The 15053-nt window shown below is 35.0% G+C and overlaps 1 protein-coding gene across 1 annotated transcript in view; it reads left to right on the top strand.

Annotated features, from left to right (window-relative positions):
• Positions 1 to 2323: 2323 nt before the first annotated feature.
• Positions 2324 to 15053, top strand: part of LOC126812380 (neuronal acetylcholine receptor subunit beta-3) — a 134097-nt gene continuing 121367 nt past the window's right edge. Inside the window, exon 1 of the mRNA XM_050538751.2 lies at positions 2324 to 2523. The gene's annotated coding sequence lies outside the window, so the exon portion shown is untranslated. The remainder of the gene's footprint in view (positions 2524 to 15053) is intronic.

Below are 15053 nucleotides of genomic sequence, written 5' to 3'. Positions count from 1 at the left end.
CCTTATTAAGCGCTATGTATTTGATCATTAAAGATACTCAAATATGGTCTTAAGTGGGATCGGTGTTTTGATAATATCATTTTATCTGTTTGGACTGTCAGTTTAGTAATCGCATCATCTAAATATCCCATTGATAGAAAATCTATTAAATAAACTACAATACCACAAATTCTTTATTATTTTTATTATTAATGTGTGCTTTTAAGATGTCCAAACTCTAAGAAGGTATGCGTGGAATACGCGATACACATTCGCATTTGAGGTTTTATTATTGATAGCTGTACTTTTGTCATGAAAGGTCCAGAAGATCGTCCATTCTCCACACAATATTAATCATATATATATTTATTAATTACTGGACTAGTAAAATGGAAATGAGTTATTATATTAGATAAATGGGCTAATTCGCCATGGAAATAAATTAATTCTATTTTGTTTCCTACATGCGGCTATGTGTATCTTTTTTATTCATGAAAGAAAATCGATTAAACAGCGATGTAGAAAATACACGAGTCCGTACATTTCAATAAAGATAGTTTACTTTCAAAAAGATATAGAGAATTGAAAATGCAACCACCGAAGCTTCAATAAATTATAATAATTCTGGATTTTATATGATGTCATAATTGATTTATTGAAGTCAATAGGCGTTTTATTTACTACTACTGAACGTTTTATACCCTGGTATTGGATTCACATAATGAATTCAGAGGTCTCTACTGATTATAAACTAAATATACCAAAAACTATGAATTTTATATATTTCTCTGTTTCTTATTAAACATTTTGTATGGAGCAATGGTCGATCCAAGGGATCTTTGCTTCGTTGACCCGACACGGGATAGGTTCCGTTTGAGTATAGTATAATGGGTTCCGGATAGTGTAAGCACACCCTACTGGGGCTCGAAATCTATTTTTAAAATTAGCACCAAATATATTGCTCCTACTTTGTATTATTTTTTGTACTATGTCCACAGTCACACAATCGTAAACAATGCATCGCTATAGCATGCATGCTATAATTCAGTGCACGTGAATATTATATGGCATATACACAGAGGAATGTCCTAAAATCCATGGTACTTGGGAAATTATTTAAATGTGGATAATTCTTGTAATGGTTGATTAAATTGGCGATTAAAAGAATTGCCTGTAATCGAGTCTGTCAGAAATGTGATTATTTTAAGAATAATTGTGCTATATAAATTGATTTGTATATATTTAAACATCAATAATAATTGATTGTATTATTTGTGTATAGTGCATCTTAGCCGGTCTGGGACTATAACAAGGACCACTTTCATTAATTTCATCACGAACCTTATTTTAAAATGCCCCATTCAAAGCATTTCAGTTTTTAACACCAGGGGTACTATTTGGTTTTCAAATGTCTAAATATATTGAACAGAGAGAGAGAGAGAGGGGGGGGGGAGTTATTTCGGGACTAAGATATGGTTCATTTTTTATTTCTTTAATTCACTTTAGCAGTGGGAGTAAACCGGAGGATATGGAAAAAACTCACGAGGCTGGAAAGGCGACCCTACTCCTTGTCACGTACAAGCGGGAATCGAAACCACGCCACTTGACTCAATGAAGGACTCAATGAAGGCCTTATGATGCAACGCGCACGCGCTAACCATTCGGCCACCCAATCCCCCATGTATTGAACAGGGTAGTGGTGTCCACAAATGGTAGTACAATGAAATCGGACAAAATCAGTTTGCTTAAAATATAATGTTGATAATGTTGCTGGGGCAGGGGCCTTTCCGCCTAGCTCCTTCCGCCTCCTCTTCCTTGAATTCTAACCATCAAGGGTTCTTGTGTGTTATCGACCCCGATTTTTCGTCCAATCCAAACGAATAGACGCGGTTCCTTGCTGATCAATCCCGAGGAACTATCTCGATTACCAAATTTGTGAACCAGTGCCTTACTCACTGAGCACCCTCCCTTTTATTGATACAGAATTGTCACCAAACATAAACAAAACGAATCAGACAACTCTAAATCTCACTGTAATCTGGTGAAATCGGATTGTCTAATTATTATCGTTTATACAACGCAGTTATTGGACTCGAACCTATATCTTATTACATCAAGAGAAATCATTAGCAACATCTTACACAAACGAAAAATTCGCCCAATGGTGGAGTGTATAATCATAAATCCCTACTTGCTTTTTCAATTCCTATACATTAAAGTGACTGAAAGTGACATTATTCAAAGTCAACCCGTTATTACACAGGACGGGAGATCGGTCTTAATAGTTTGCTTCGTGTCGCGTGATGAAGAAACACTCCAACTTATTGCTGCCGTTATTGACCATCAGATGAAAACAGTGTGTTCACCGTCTCATCTTGTTGTTTTGCCTAAAGTTATTGCATGGTTATAATATTCTTAATACATAGACACTTGAGGAAATATCACTTTCATACGATATCATATTATAAATGCCGAACTTGAGTCAGTAACGGCTTGCATCTATACATTGAGTGCAGGATATCTCCCATCTTATACCTTTATGAGGTAAGTTTTAGTTATGTTCATCAAAGACCAATTTGTATTATAAATAAATTATCTTGAGTTTAATGTGAACCCGTTGATTAAATACAGTAATAGTTAAAGTGGTGATACAGTTGTCGTGCCATAAATTCAGCGTGTCCTGGGAAGCCAAGCATTTCACCATTTATTTAAAAGTTAAAATATCCTACTCTTCGGCACCCATCGGACAAATGCATAAGGGCGTTCGCTACACCATGTGTTCTAAGGGAACTTTCCCCCGCGCAGCAATTGAATCCCATCTGTCAAGGGTTATTTTACGTGTAGGCCAATGCGTATACGGAATCTCGTTTTTTTGTTCCGTCCGAACGACTAGATGCTGTTCTTTGTCAGCCATCCTCTACCCATATTCACCACTGAAACCATGTCGGAAATAGATAGGTGTTTTCTTGTTTTCCCATTGTACTATACTAGGAAATTGGAATCATCATGATTTATGACCTTAAAACTTGGTACGTTTTGGCCAGATATAACATGTCAAGCCTACTTTTCTAACTGCTATATAAAAGGTTGGGTGACACTAAAACTCAAAATATAGATGTTTCAGTACACGCGGGTTGTTAATAAGCTGTTTAAAGGAGGAACTTATTAATTAATTTAAAAGCGCGTGATGTTTTGGCAAAACCCGTCGTTATTTTAATTGGACCCATGCACTTGCAAGCGCAAGTCTATCTTTCACGCTTCTTAAAATAACTGTCCTTTTTTCAATATGAGTTTATATATAATTGGATGGGCTCTATTTTATTTTTTAACTTCATTACTTAATTAATATATCTTACGTGTGCAATGTACAATTTAAACATAATGGAAAATAAGATACTGTTGGGCTTATGCTTTAATGCCAGTAGGCGTAGATGAATTCCAAATATTATTTTAGATAGTATAAAAATGATGGGAGTTGAATTTATTTCTAGTCCATGCTGTGCTGTGTTATAGTTGTATAACGTGTCATGTTGTTTTATAGCAGGGAAGAGGGGTGGGGCGGGAGAGGGGTTAGTACGTGCGGGCTGTATCATAAGATATGCCATTGAGTCAACTGTCGGTGTTTCGATTTCCCGGTTGTACGTTATAAGGAGTAGGATCGCCTGTCCAACTTCGTGAGTTTCCTCTCACTGCCAAAGACCCCTACGCGCAAGCGAATTATTGTGTCGAATGGACGTTAAACCCCATTTCTCTCTATCTGTTTTATAGCAAATTTAAATTATGTCATTGGATGACACTTTCGCCGCTGAAAGCACCATCATGGTCGACAACATTCTATCAACCAAATTAAAACCCGAAGTGTTCTCTAGATAGTAGTAATCTAAACGATTAAATAAAACAAACTGTGATAGATACCATCTTGTCCTGGATGTTCGTGGATAGAAACAAGTTAATCTCCAGTATCTAAATGATGTTAAAAAAAAAAAAAAAAAAAAAGATAACGCCATGATATTATTAAAAGCTAAATCTGTCAATAACATGTCTTGGCTTCAAATGTTAAATAAATTATTATTTAGAAATTTATTCGCATGACAAGCTTATAATCAACGCTCTAAATCATTGGATGGCGGAGATTTAAACGGATTTAAACGCGACCGCCATTTAATGATTTAATTTTAAAATTCTGAATCGAGGCTTCGATTAACAAGTACCGTTCCTTCGATAATAAAACATGCAACCCCTTGTCAAAACTTTTTGAACTATTATAGCAAGGACGACAAGCCCTTTATCTAAATCTTACATAATGAACGTTCCATCAGAATTTTTGGACCAATATGCTTTTTGATAAGACTGATCTTTATTGTCTAATGACCGAACGTCCATATTTGCCTTTTAGTCTGTAATATTATGTCTTAATTCAGATACTTGTGCTAAAAATACAGCATAAATAATGACGTTGCATAAATGGACAAATTTAAACAATTGTTGGATCAAGAATGCTTTCTTTACTAGCTAATGTAGTCTTAAAAGTCTGATTGAGAGTGGATTATATTTGGCTTTGATTTTGGCTTGTTGGGGTTGTAAAACTATATAACAGAATGCGAATTGCAGCAAAATTGGTGTTTTTAAGCGAGATTGGATATCTTAAAGTATTTAATAATTATGACAAAAATCGTATTTATACGACACATTAAAGCACGATGCTATGATTACAGTCCACATTATGGACATAATTCCTCAAGAAGAAGCAATAAAAACCGTAAAAAACATTGCACGAATCATAATTATACTTGTTTACAAATGGTGCATTAGACATAAATTTCCTTTTCAGTTTATTTATCAAGGTTATGTCTATAGATTGATCTGCTAAAATTAACAATATCGTACCAGCTGTTTTGGTTCACTCGTACTAGTAGACGTATTTACTGATATCATGGACAGCCAAATTACAGCTTGATGGGATGAGATAACTGGTCATTAATATACCATCAAACATCTGACCTTTGGTCGTGGTCATCTCAAGACCGTTATAGATTTACCAGTTGTTTTTATCTTTTTATCAACTTGTACTTAGCCATATCGCGATGTAGAACGTCATATGTGTGAATTAAATTGAGCTATTTGTAAACCTGTGTAAGTCCATCGCTGTATATAGATTTTGACACGAATGTATGCTTTAACCTTTCAAATAGTTTATCTTACAATATCAAAAACTGAAGGGTCATTGGATAAAATTTCCGAATAGCCTTGAGAAATCTGTTTTCAAATATAAGTATGACTCGGCAATCAGCATCTTGTAAACGAGAACGCAAGAGTGATAAAGGTAATGGACCCCCTATAGTAGTAGCTTATCTTGTGTTTTGTTTTTTTATAAACAATATTATATTCAGGATGTCGGAATGAGATTGGGGAACAAACTTAGCCTATGTAAAACCCCTCTCCCTAGATAATATACATACATAATATTAAAACAAAGGAACAAAATATACACAGTTAAAATGGCAAACACATACATAGATATATGTAAATACATATACGATGAGATGGATGGCAATGTACAATATATATTATAGGTTACATCATCACGTAAATTTAAAACTAATATTGAAAATTAAAAAATTAAAAATGTTAATGAGCAAGAATAAAATCTGTTTGACATGTAAATAAATATTGTTGTTTACATCGGTACAGTGGGTTGTGGACCCGAACAAGAGATAGTTAATGTTTTTATGATCGTATTGTAATTTGTCTATGGTTTCCTTTCGTGCATTTGAGTGTAAGGATCATTGCAAGAGGTAGTGATGAGGATCTTCAAAAATGTGACCACAGAGGCATGCGGGGCTGTCAGCAACGTGTCTGTGGTATTTTTGGCCCTGTAGGTCAGGACATCGGAGTCTAAGTTTACTATGGATTATCTGGAGTTTCCGCTGACCGTTGTAGTAAAAAGATGGAATTTTTATATCTGATTTGGAGAGATGGTCGGAGAATATTTTAAGAGTTCTTGAGTTTCTTGCAGGGGGGCTCTTTCGAATTTTTAAATCAGCAATGTTATTAATTTATATAAAAAAATCCCAACCAACTCCAGCCTTTGCACGTAGTAAAAATGCTATATTAAGATCATCTACAAAATTAATGAATCATACAAACCTCCGCATTTCTCAAGTACAACGTTTGAAAACTCTAATTCTTAAATTAGTAGTCATATATTACGTTCTTTTAAACAACTTTAAACTTAATAATATGAGGCGTGATCATCGAAATCCTAATTTCAAAATAATCAGTTTTGCCCTAATATACCACGTCATACCACATAAGGTGATTATAACGTAAGCTAATGTAATGGATACTCTTAATGAAATAATTTGACAATCTAATGAGATAATCACAAGGAAATTATGTTATTGGGTAATTTTCAACAGCGGAAATGCTAAAAGGTCGTAATTACGTGTGCTTTATGTTAATGTTTAATTAGTTTGTCAGATCAAACACTACAATGATGCTGGAAGTGGGAATAGAACCGTCAATATGGTGTTTCTCGACATTAATAGACTGTCAGAATCACTTTGTCTTAGGGTTTATATGTCTAGTAAAATTAATTAAGACCTAACATGACATTATTTATCTAACCAGTGTCTTAAGATGTTTCTTAACATTACCTATACTTTTATCTTCTTGATTAATTGACACATAATAATGTTATTATCGTATGTGATGACGTTCTTGTGGAGTTATTATGTTTCCCTATCTCTTGTTAAAAAGGGAAAAAGGGAACCACAGCGGCTCGGTTAGTAAGGCGTTGGCTCGCTAACCTGGAGGTCCCGTGTTCGATCCTGTGGTTGACCGAGAAAGTTCATCCGGATTTTCCGACATGGTTCCCCATTGTTAGTGGTGCAGGAACCAGGGCTTGACAATGGAAAACGTATAGTCGTTCGGATGGAACGGAAACTCACTGTCCCGTGTATTGGTGTCTACGTAAAAGAACACTTGACAGTTGGGCGTATTCCTGTCTTCATTAGCCGTAGGACGTTAAACCCTATTTCATTTCATTGCCTGTTAGGAAGCGTGTTGAAAGAAACTCCGATCATATCATCTGCTAACATTGTCGCATATTCTTCACAAACGTCGTTTACTTGTCATACTAAGTGGTCGTACAGAGCGGGAGCCCGGGGGGGGGGGGGGGTCAACCTGGCTGAAAAGTGTACCAATTTTCTCCTATATGGTATCAATTCAAGTATATCTGGTACCATTAGAATGTAAGTCGGCCGGGTTTCTGATGGTGGGTGTGGCTGTGAGGGTTGTGATTCTTGGCGCGAATTCTTGGGCTAGATTAGTTCCAACGTGTACCACACGAAAGTCGCACAACAGTGTACCATACAGGATCACAAAACCACTCTGACAAACATTTCTAGTAATTGCCAGACATTTGTAGTGGTGGAGCATCCCCAAGAAGAGTTATCTAATTTCCAGACCTCAGCTAGGTTAGATTAGCTGAAATCTGTACCACCTAAAACAGCTTTGGAGTTGTTCAGTACCACCACAGGAATCACGAATGACCACTGCCAGAAAGTTTTTGCGGTGGGTTACACTTTTCAGCTAGGTCGACCCCCCCCCCCCGCCACGGGCTCGTGGCTAACTTCAATTACGCCTTCCGGCCTGTGTCACAAATTGGTGGACTAATCGACTATCGGTCTCAAAATACCCTTTCCCCGCCTTTTAAACTTTTAAAAATTAATTTCTCCACAATCCACGGTACAAAAATGAACTTGATGGGTTTGACACATATACAATTGTTGTTTGGTCTTTTGGTCGTTCCAGATAATATTATAATACCAGCGACTAGATTGGATATTCTACGTTATATGGTATTGGAATAATGCTTTGAAAAAAAGAGCCATGATTGAATGAAAAAAGGGATTGGTATTTTGTTATCGTTATTTTCTTTATTGAATTCTAATATTTCAAATATTTGCTAAAATCGAATTGATTTGGATTCGCTTAGATGGTTATAACTATGTTTGTATTGTGCTGTTAGAAGGAATTCTTTTGAAATAAAATAAGGTTCCAAACGTTCGAATACTTTGATAACAAGGGCAGTACAGGCATTAGGAAATTCTTTTATAAAGTGTCGTTGTTTCGATGAATAAATAATCAAGAAAACGATAGATAATGTGTTTTAAATATAGATCGTTAAATCTCAATATTCCCTCGGTACCAACATTCATTCAATCATCGAGAAAGGAGAATGAAGTTGCTGGAGATTAGATATCATATTAAGATTATTTTATAGACGGTTGTTAAATGAAAGATTTACTTTATTATAGTTTGTTTTGTAAATGTTTGAAGGCATTATATGTATGAATAATTTAGATTTATTCATAAAATCAAAGGATCTATAGGACGATAACTGTCTAGCTATAAATTGATAGTTTGAGACTAAAATATGGTTTAAAGTCTCATCAACATTTTGAGACTAACATAAGATATTTTGTACTCGTTGGTTATCGTGCAATAAGAGGGGGTCGGCATTCAGTGACACCTACTTTTCTTTTCTTTGATTTCCAAGGGTCAAATGTTCTTTTACGTGCATTCTAATGTGTAAACAGATGCACATCGGGTTTTCATCTGATCAGATTGGCTAGGAACCGTTTCCTTGTCGTCACGTCTGACAAAAGGAGAGCGAGGTTCTTCAGTGTCCATGTCCACTGCGGGTTTCGAGCCTGGAGCTTCATACTCTTTCAACAATGGTAAAAAAATAATTATTTAAAATTATATATGCAATATTGATCTAAAATGGATGAGGTGCTCTTAGTCAAGAAGCATGATGGCTACCAATCATTTTCCCATTCAGCAAATTACTCAATACGTCATAATTATGTAATAAAAATCTTAATCGCGATTGGTCGGCCCGACTTGTTACAACATGGGGTTAAACATATACTACTAAGGAAATGGTATTTTTGCAATGGGATCTCCCTAAAGCACACCTATTTACCTCCTGACCCCCCACCCCCACCCCGTTATGTCTGCCAATTCTAGACACAAATTGTAAATTAAATCCTTTTCATTCTAGACCAAAAGACGGCATGATAATTACAAGGACTTATAGTCAAATAATAATAATATATTTATTTCGTACTAAATTGAGTACACAATAAACTTCGGGAAATAATCAACGGTCTTATTCCTTCTCTACTATAGATATATTTCCCCATTCCCATCGATGATCGTACTGAAATGACACATGTTTTTAAGTCTGATACAGAACCTAATTTAACTTGTATTGAACGTGTAATATGAAATATATACTTCTCACATGTCCAGGAAACTGGCCTCTGTCTGGACTGTGGGTATTAAGGGGGCGATAATTGCATACCCCTTACTAATACGTGACACTTGTGAGTAGTGGAGCGGATACGTCTCTGTAGGACGTGAATATTTCTTCTCTAAACTCTAATTATTGATAATTACCGTTGTGACCGAACTATTGCTCAATATCCAACCCTATACATCACAATATGGTTGATCTAACATCAAATCAGCTATTACTCACTGTGGTTATTACTTCTGATTTAGAAATTACAGACTTCTACCAACTTTGGAATGAACTTATCGATTATCATTGTATTTATCATTTAGCCAAGCACAGATCCATGATTTTTCTTGAAAGGCAAATTTTATCCTGCGATAGAAATAAAACCATGAAAATGTCCCATTTGCCATACTTACTGAACAGTTTTTAGTGTGAATGTTTTAAGCTATTTTTGTCTTGTTTGTCTTTCGAATTTTCAGATAAGAAGGGCATTTGTATTTTTTGTTTTGGTCATGTGGGTAGGGTGGAGGGAATGGATCCTTTGATGTTCTTCTTAATTTCAAATTTTGTTTGTGATCCGAAAAAGGAATATTGTCAATTCGGTAAAAAAACATTGCTACAATTCCTAATTCTTTAATGGATATTCCCTATCGCACAAAAAAATTCAATATTTGTTTCATCAAATTGTTATGCACACGAACATGGAAACTGTATTAAATTCCTGTTTTCTATTTTATTGCTACGTGTAGGTGAAAAAATCCTCTAATTTAATCTTGCGTTTATAGGCTTAGAATAGAAATGCATTAATTATTATATAATACGATTTTGCAAGACTTTAATGTATTTGTCCAATATTTTGAAAGCAATATTTTATAGTTATAAAATATACACATACTATATGTTAAATTAAATATTAATGGAAATCCTGCAAATGACCAAACACGTTGTTACGCAGTACACAGGACATGCTCTTAGCATCACACTATTTAGGTATCTACAGTTTTTTTTATCGGATGCTAGATGGTACATGCGATTCTGTTACAGGTGGCCAGTGCGTCTTTTTGACGACAACTACAAAACCTGTCCAGATCATTTTATATATTTCTTGGTGTTTGGTTTGTACAATCACGTCGGAAATACCCAAATTAAGGTGTATGAAAAAGCACTACGTCATTTTGGTTATTTTGTAGGATATTATTCAAAATTAGTTACATTTATTTTCTTGGCGAGACCATTTAAACACCATTTCATGACATAGCGCTATACTCTAACATATCTCTCTCTACTTAGAGAAGCCATTAGATTTTGAATAGCAGATTATGGCAACTGGGAACACATAGCATACGAAAGTATCGCGTGACTATATGTCGACATCGCCATATGATACAAATTAATTAATAATTTCTAACATAACTTTGTTGTTCTTTTGTATAACAGTAACAAATACAGGGGTATAACAACCATTGTGTGGCATTAGTAAAGTTGTTCCAGAAAAGGTACACCAAATCTGCATCGAACAATTAAAACGTAAATAAATAAGGTTAATAATTGCTTCTGTGTAACACATTTTTATTTATCGATATATGTGCTCGAGCCATGATAATGTATTCCTTCTGAAATTACCGTCTTCATTAGTCCGGTCGGTGCAGAAAAGTAGGACGTTGAGATTAAAATTTACAGACAGACCTTTAGGTGATTAATTGAATAACTTTGTTACCCTCTTCCTTAACACAATAATTGACCTTTGATTAAAATAACTGCAAGTTAGAATTTAATCTGTGAGACTGGATGTAGAATACCAAACACGTAGCGAACATGACATATTCAAGGTGAACATGACCTTGCTCTTTTCCAAATGTTATCGTGCTCTGCTATGAAATGATGGATTACCAGTGAATATTACGTTTATGATTACAATATCATACTGCTAAATTAAATGTCTACAACCACCATACGCCTAAATTTGTAACCGTTTGTAATCAAATAGTTATTCAAGGATATATTGTCTGTTTTTTGATATGGTCTTTAACTCTTAAAGGAACACTTTCGCGTTGGTGATCACTTGACTTCTTTTGACTAAACAGTTCAATCAGGCATAATAAGGTCAGATATTTTGAAAAAATGTATGACAAATCGGTTTGTCAGTGAAGGAATTAATTTTACGGGCTGAACACAGTTAAAGGATCTAAATCGCTATCCTTTGGCACCTAGAAATGAACACAAAATGGATCACAACGCAGCAAATAATAAAGTAATATGAATGTACATAAACACAGCAAATAATAAAGCAATATGAATGTATATAAACTGATTTACATTCAATCCTTTCTGTTTTGCTGTAATTTCGAATCAGTTCAAATTGAATGGCAGACTTTGCAACTGGTTATTCCATTTTACACCGGTAGTATTCTCCTATGGTATATGTTTAGCCTAGTTCATAGAGTCGCTCGGTTACAAATGGCGTTCGAAAGCGTGTGCCAATTATAAAATTTCCATTTTGTTTTAAATATTGGATATGAGAAGCCCATCTGTTCACGGTAAGACAACACCATCCATGTTGATTTAAATTGACCAATATGTGGTGTTTGCAATGCCGAAGACTACGGATGGTTAAAGACTTGCCCCCCCCCCCCTTAAGCTCATACAAATGCTTAACTCTAAGTAGGCCAGTGCACGGTTAGTCATGACGTATTTTAAATATGGTCATATATAAAATACATGTCAGTTTTACTCTAGACCAAATCGACCATAAAGATGACTTCGTTATGGGGCAAAGAGATAATATCCTTCTAATCCAAAGTTAGATTCGACCATTACCCAAGAAGTGTTCTTTCTTGGTAATTTCGTTGTTTTCAAATGTGCTAATTTTATCTTCAATAACGATACTTAAATAACTAACCAGACTTGCTTTGTACAAACTCTTGACACCTTATTCTCAATTCTTTCTAGATTGATTGTTCCTCGGAGGGATTTATCACACTAATAAACCCCGGGGAGTCCCTTTCTTTTTACAGCATCATGTCTACATGGTCATGGAAAGTAAATATTTGATGAGGATTAAGCTTATTTGACGGCAACTGACATTAAAAATAACATTCGTATTATTCTAGATATATGATAGTTGTAAGGTTCTTCTTAACAAAAATACACAGTCTGATCTCCCATGACAATTTAAAACAGAACCAATTCTGTCTGTTATCACAATTCTTTTTTATAACACGTGTTCACCACAGACAACAATCTTCTTGCCAAAAATACGCCCTGTTCATACAGATATTCAGTGGTAATCTGGTTTATCTGCTAATAGTATCTTTTGAATTGGACATGGACAATGTGAGTGACCTTTGTCACATGAATCTGACACAATTGCGGTAACATGCCAAGTAGTCTCATAGATACTAGATATATGAACTTATTCCGGTATCACATCCCCATTTAGTTAAATTAAATACTAGCTTTCTTTTCAATTCTTGTTTTTATTTTCGGTAGGGTTTTAGCAAGTTGGTGGCCTCCTGTCCTTTAACCCTTTTCACTGATCTTTTATAAAGAAGTTTTTGAATCTTCGGGTAGTGTAGAAAAACACTAATAAAAATCTTATTACATTGACTCCATGACAGATTCCTTCCAGAAAGAACTATTTCGGCACACATACATCTTCGGCAATTTTAGTCAAATATCACTGTCCAACTCATCTTGTTGTTCTTGTTATTCTCCTTCATGGTGACAACGCTCTTCGAAAAAAAAGTCTATAAAGTTCCGCCAATTCAAGTACGATCGACATGAAACTTGGTATGCGTGTTCCTTACGCAACTGCGCACCGACTTTGATTCCAAGATGGCGGCGATGATGTCAAGCTCGGTTCCTGGTCCATAGTACGTCCGTTTAGATGTTTACCTTGCTCCCGCCTATTATTTGCGTCACCAGACTAATTTCTTGATTATGTCGTTGACACGGCATATTTTGCGTCACCATAAGAAAACAGACTGAGAGCATAACACTTTAATATTATGATGCTCTTGTCTGAGACGAACTGGTAACTGACAGACCTATTAGGACCTACTTACATTCTAATACTGCTCTTCACTTGACGAGCAGAATTTTCCCACATTTTCCTGTTGGGGATTATAAAAACAAGACCTTATTCTCACTTTCATATTGTTAACGCAGACTTACGTTTACCCAAATATTCGTTGATAAAAGACAATTAATTGCAGACGTGTTCAAGAAAGAGTATATAAGTATACCCACACAATAATTGTGAAACCTATGTCAGATACGAAACCACCACCATATTATATCAGGTAGGCAGCTTGTTTTTGTCCACCTTCGTTGTTAATTTTAGTAAGTTTAATGTTTCATTTATTTAATCGACTGCTTTAGTTAACAAACAAACAACAGATACTTGAAAAAAATATATAACATCTGAAAGCCTTGAATTCAGATCCGAATAATTAATTCTAGTATTATCAAATCAGTAACCCGTAACTGTTTTATATATCGAGTCACGCATCACAACAAATATTGAAGTTGAGTTCGCAGCAATCTTTCTCGCGTGAGAACTTGTGGGATTGACCCACTAAGCAAACCCGAAATTTATAAAGAGAGCATAATACATGTTTGAATTTTTAGTAATGCTGCATGTATATGTATTAATGCAAACCTAACACATTTTAATGATTTTTGACAGTTATACCACAGGAATATTTTCACATTAGACTATCTACCTTCTAGAAGAAAAGGTCAGGTATATTACTGGCTATATGTAAAGTAAGACTGGTTATTGTTAAGCTTTAAAAAAAGATAAGTGTGAAACTACGGCGTGTGAACAAACACCTTAACATTCCATTATTCATCAAGTCTAATCGACTTGAATACGAAACAACGGTGAAGCTAGCCTTATAATTTGGCATTTGGTATTTAAAGAATCAACAGCTGAAGATTATTTCTTCGATGCTAAAAGTCAACGAGATTATAAAGCAGATCATATCAGTGACTATTGGTATTGAAAAATGAATCGTTATATAATTGCCACAATTACGCATTGACTGAAGAAACGGGTGAGACGTTACCGGCATTCGATTGACACGACATTGGCCTCTCGTGATTTTTTGTGTTCGCCATGTATCTATGTGCCAATTTTCTTTGAATTACCGACATCTACATCAGAGTGAAAGTCTATAGATATAAAGTCCGCCTCGTTTGCATTTGGTAATGAAGACCAGCTACGGTAATTTGAACAGCGTTTTTCACGAAAATAAAGTACTGTCGATACATCATTCATGACTTTCTAGATTGTGTCGTTTTAAATATGTAAATTTGAATATATAATTATGTAGCTACGTGAAGCTTAAAAACATATTCACCACACATATTACCTAAGAGGTATGTTGTAACACGTGTTCTTGAAAGAGTAACCTAACAGTATCTTGCGTCAAAATTGACCAGAGAATTTAATTCTCAGAAATTCTTCTTCGTATCACTAATCTTACCAAAGCAGAACAATGTATCAATATAAATTTGTTACACACCGGGTGTTGACTTTGTTAGTAGAGTTTCCATAGGATCCTACAATAACCCTAATGCCAATAAGGCGTATATATATTTTTAGAAAGTTAGTGCAATCGAATGTCTCTAGAAATAATTGTGGACGATGGTCAGAAGGTACGACAATAAACGACTACATTATAATATAAGAATAAGACAAAATATTTATTTACTAGATGATATGCCTAGATGAATAATAAACTGCACAGAAAACAAACAA

The sequence above is a fragment of the Patella vulgata genome, chromosome 2, assembly GCF_932274485.2.
Source record: "Patella vulgata chromosome 2, xgPatVulg1.2, whole genome shotgun sequence".
Lineage (NCBI taxonomy): Eukaryota > Metazoa > Mollusca > Gastropoda > Patellidae > Patella > Patella vulgata.
This window is presented reverse-complemented; position numbering and strand designations above follow the sequence as displayed.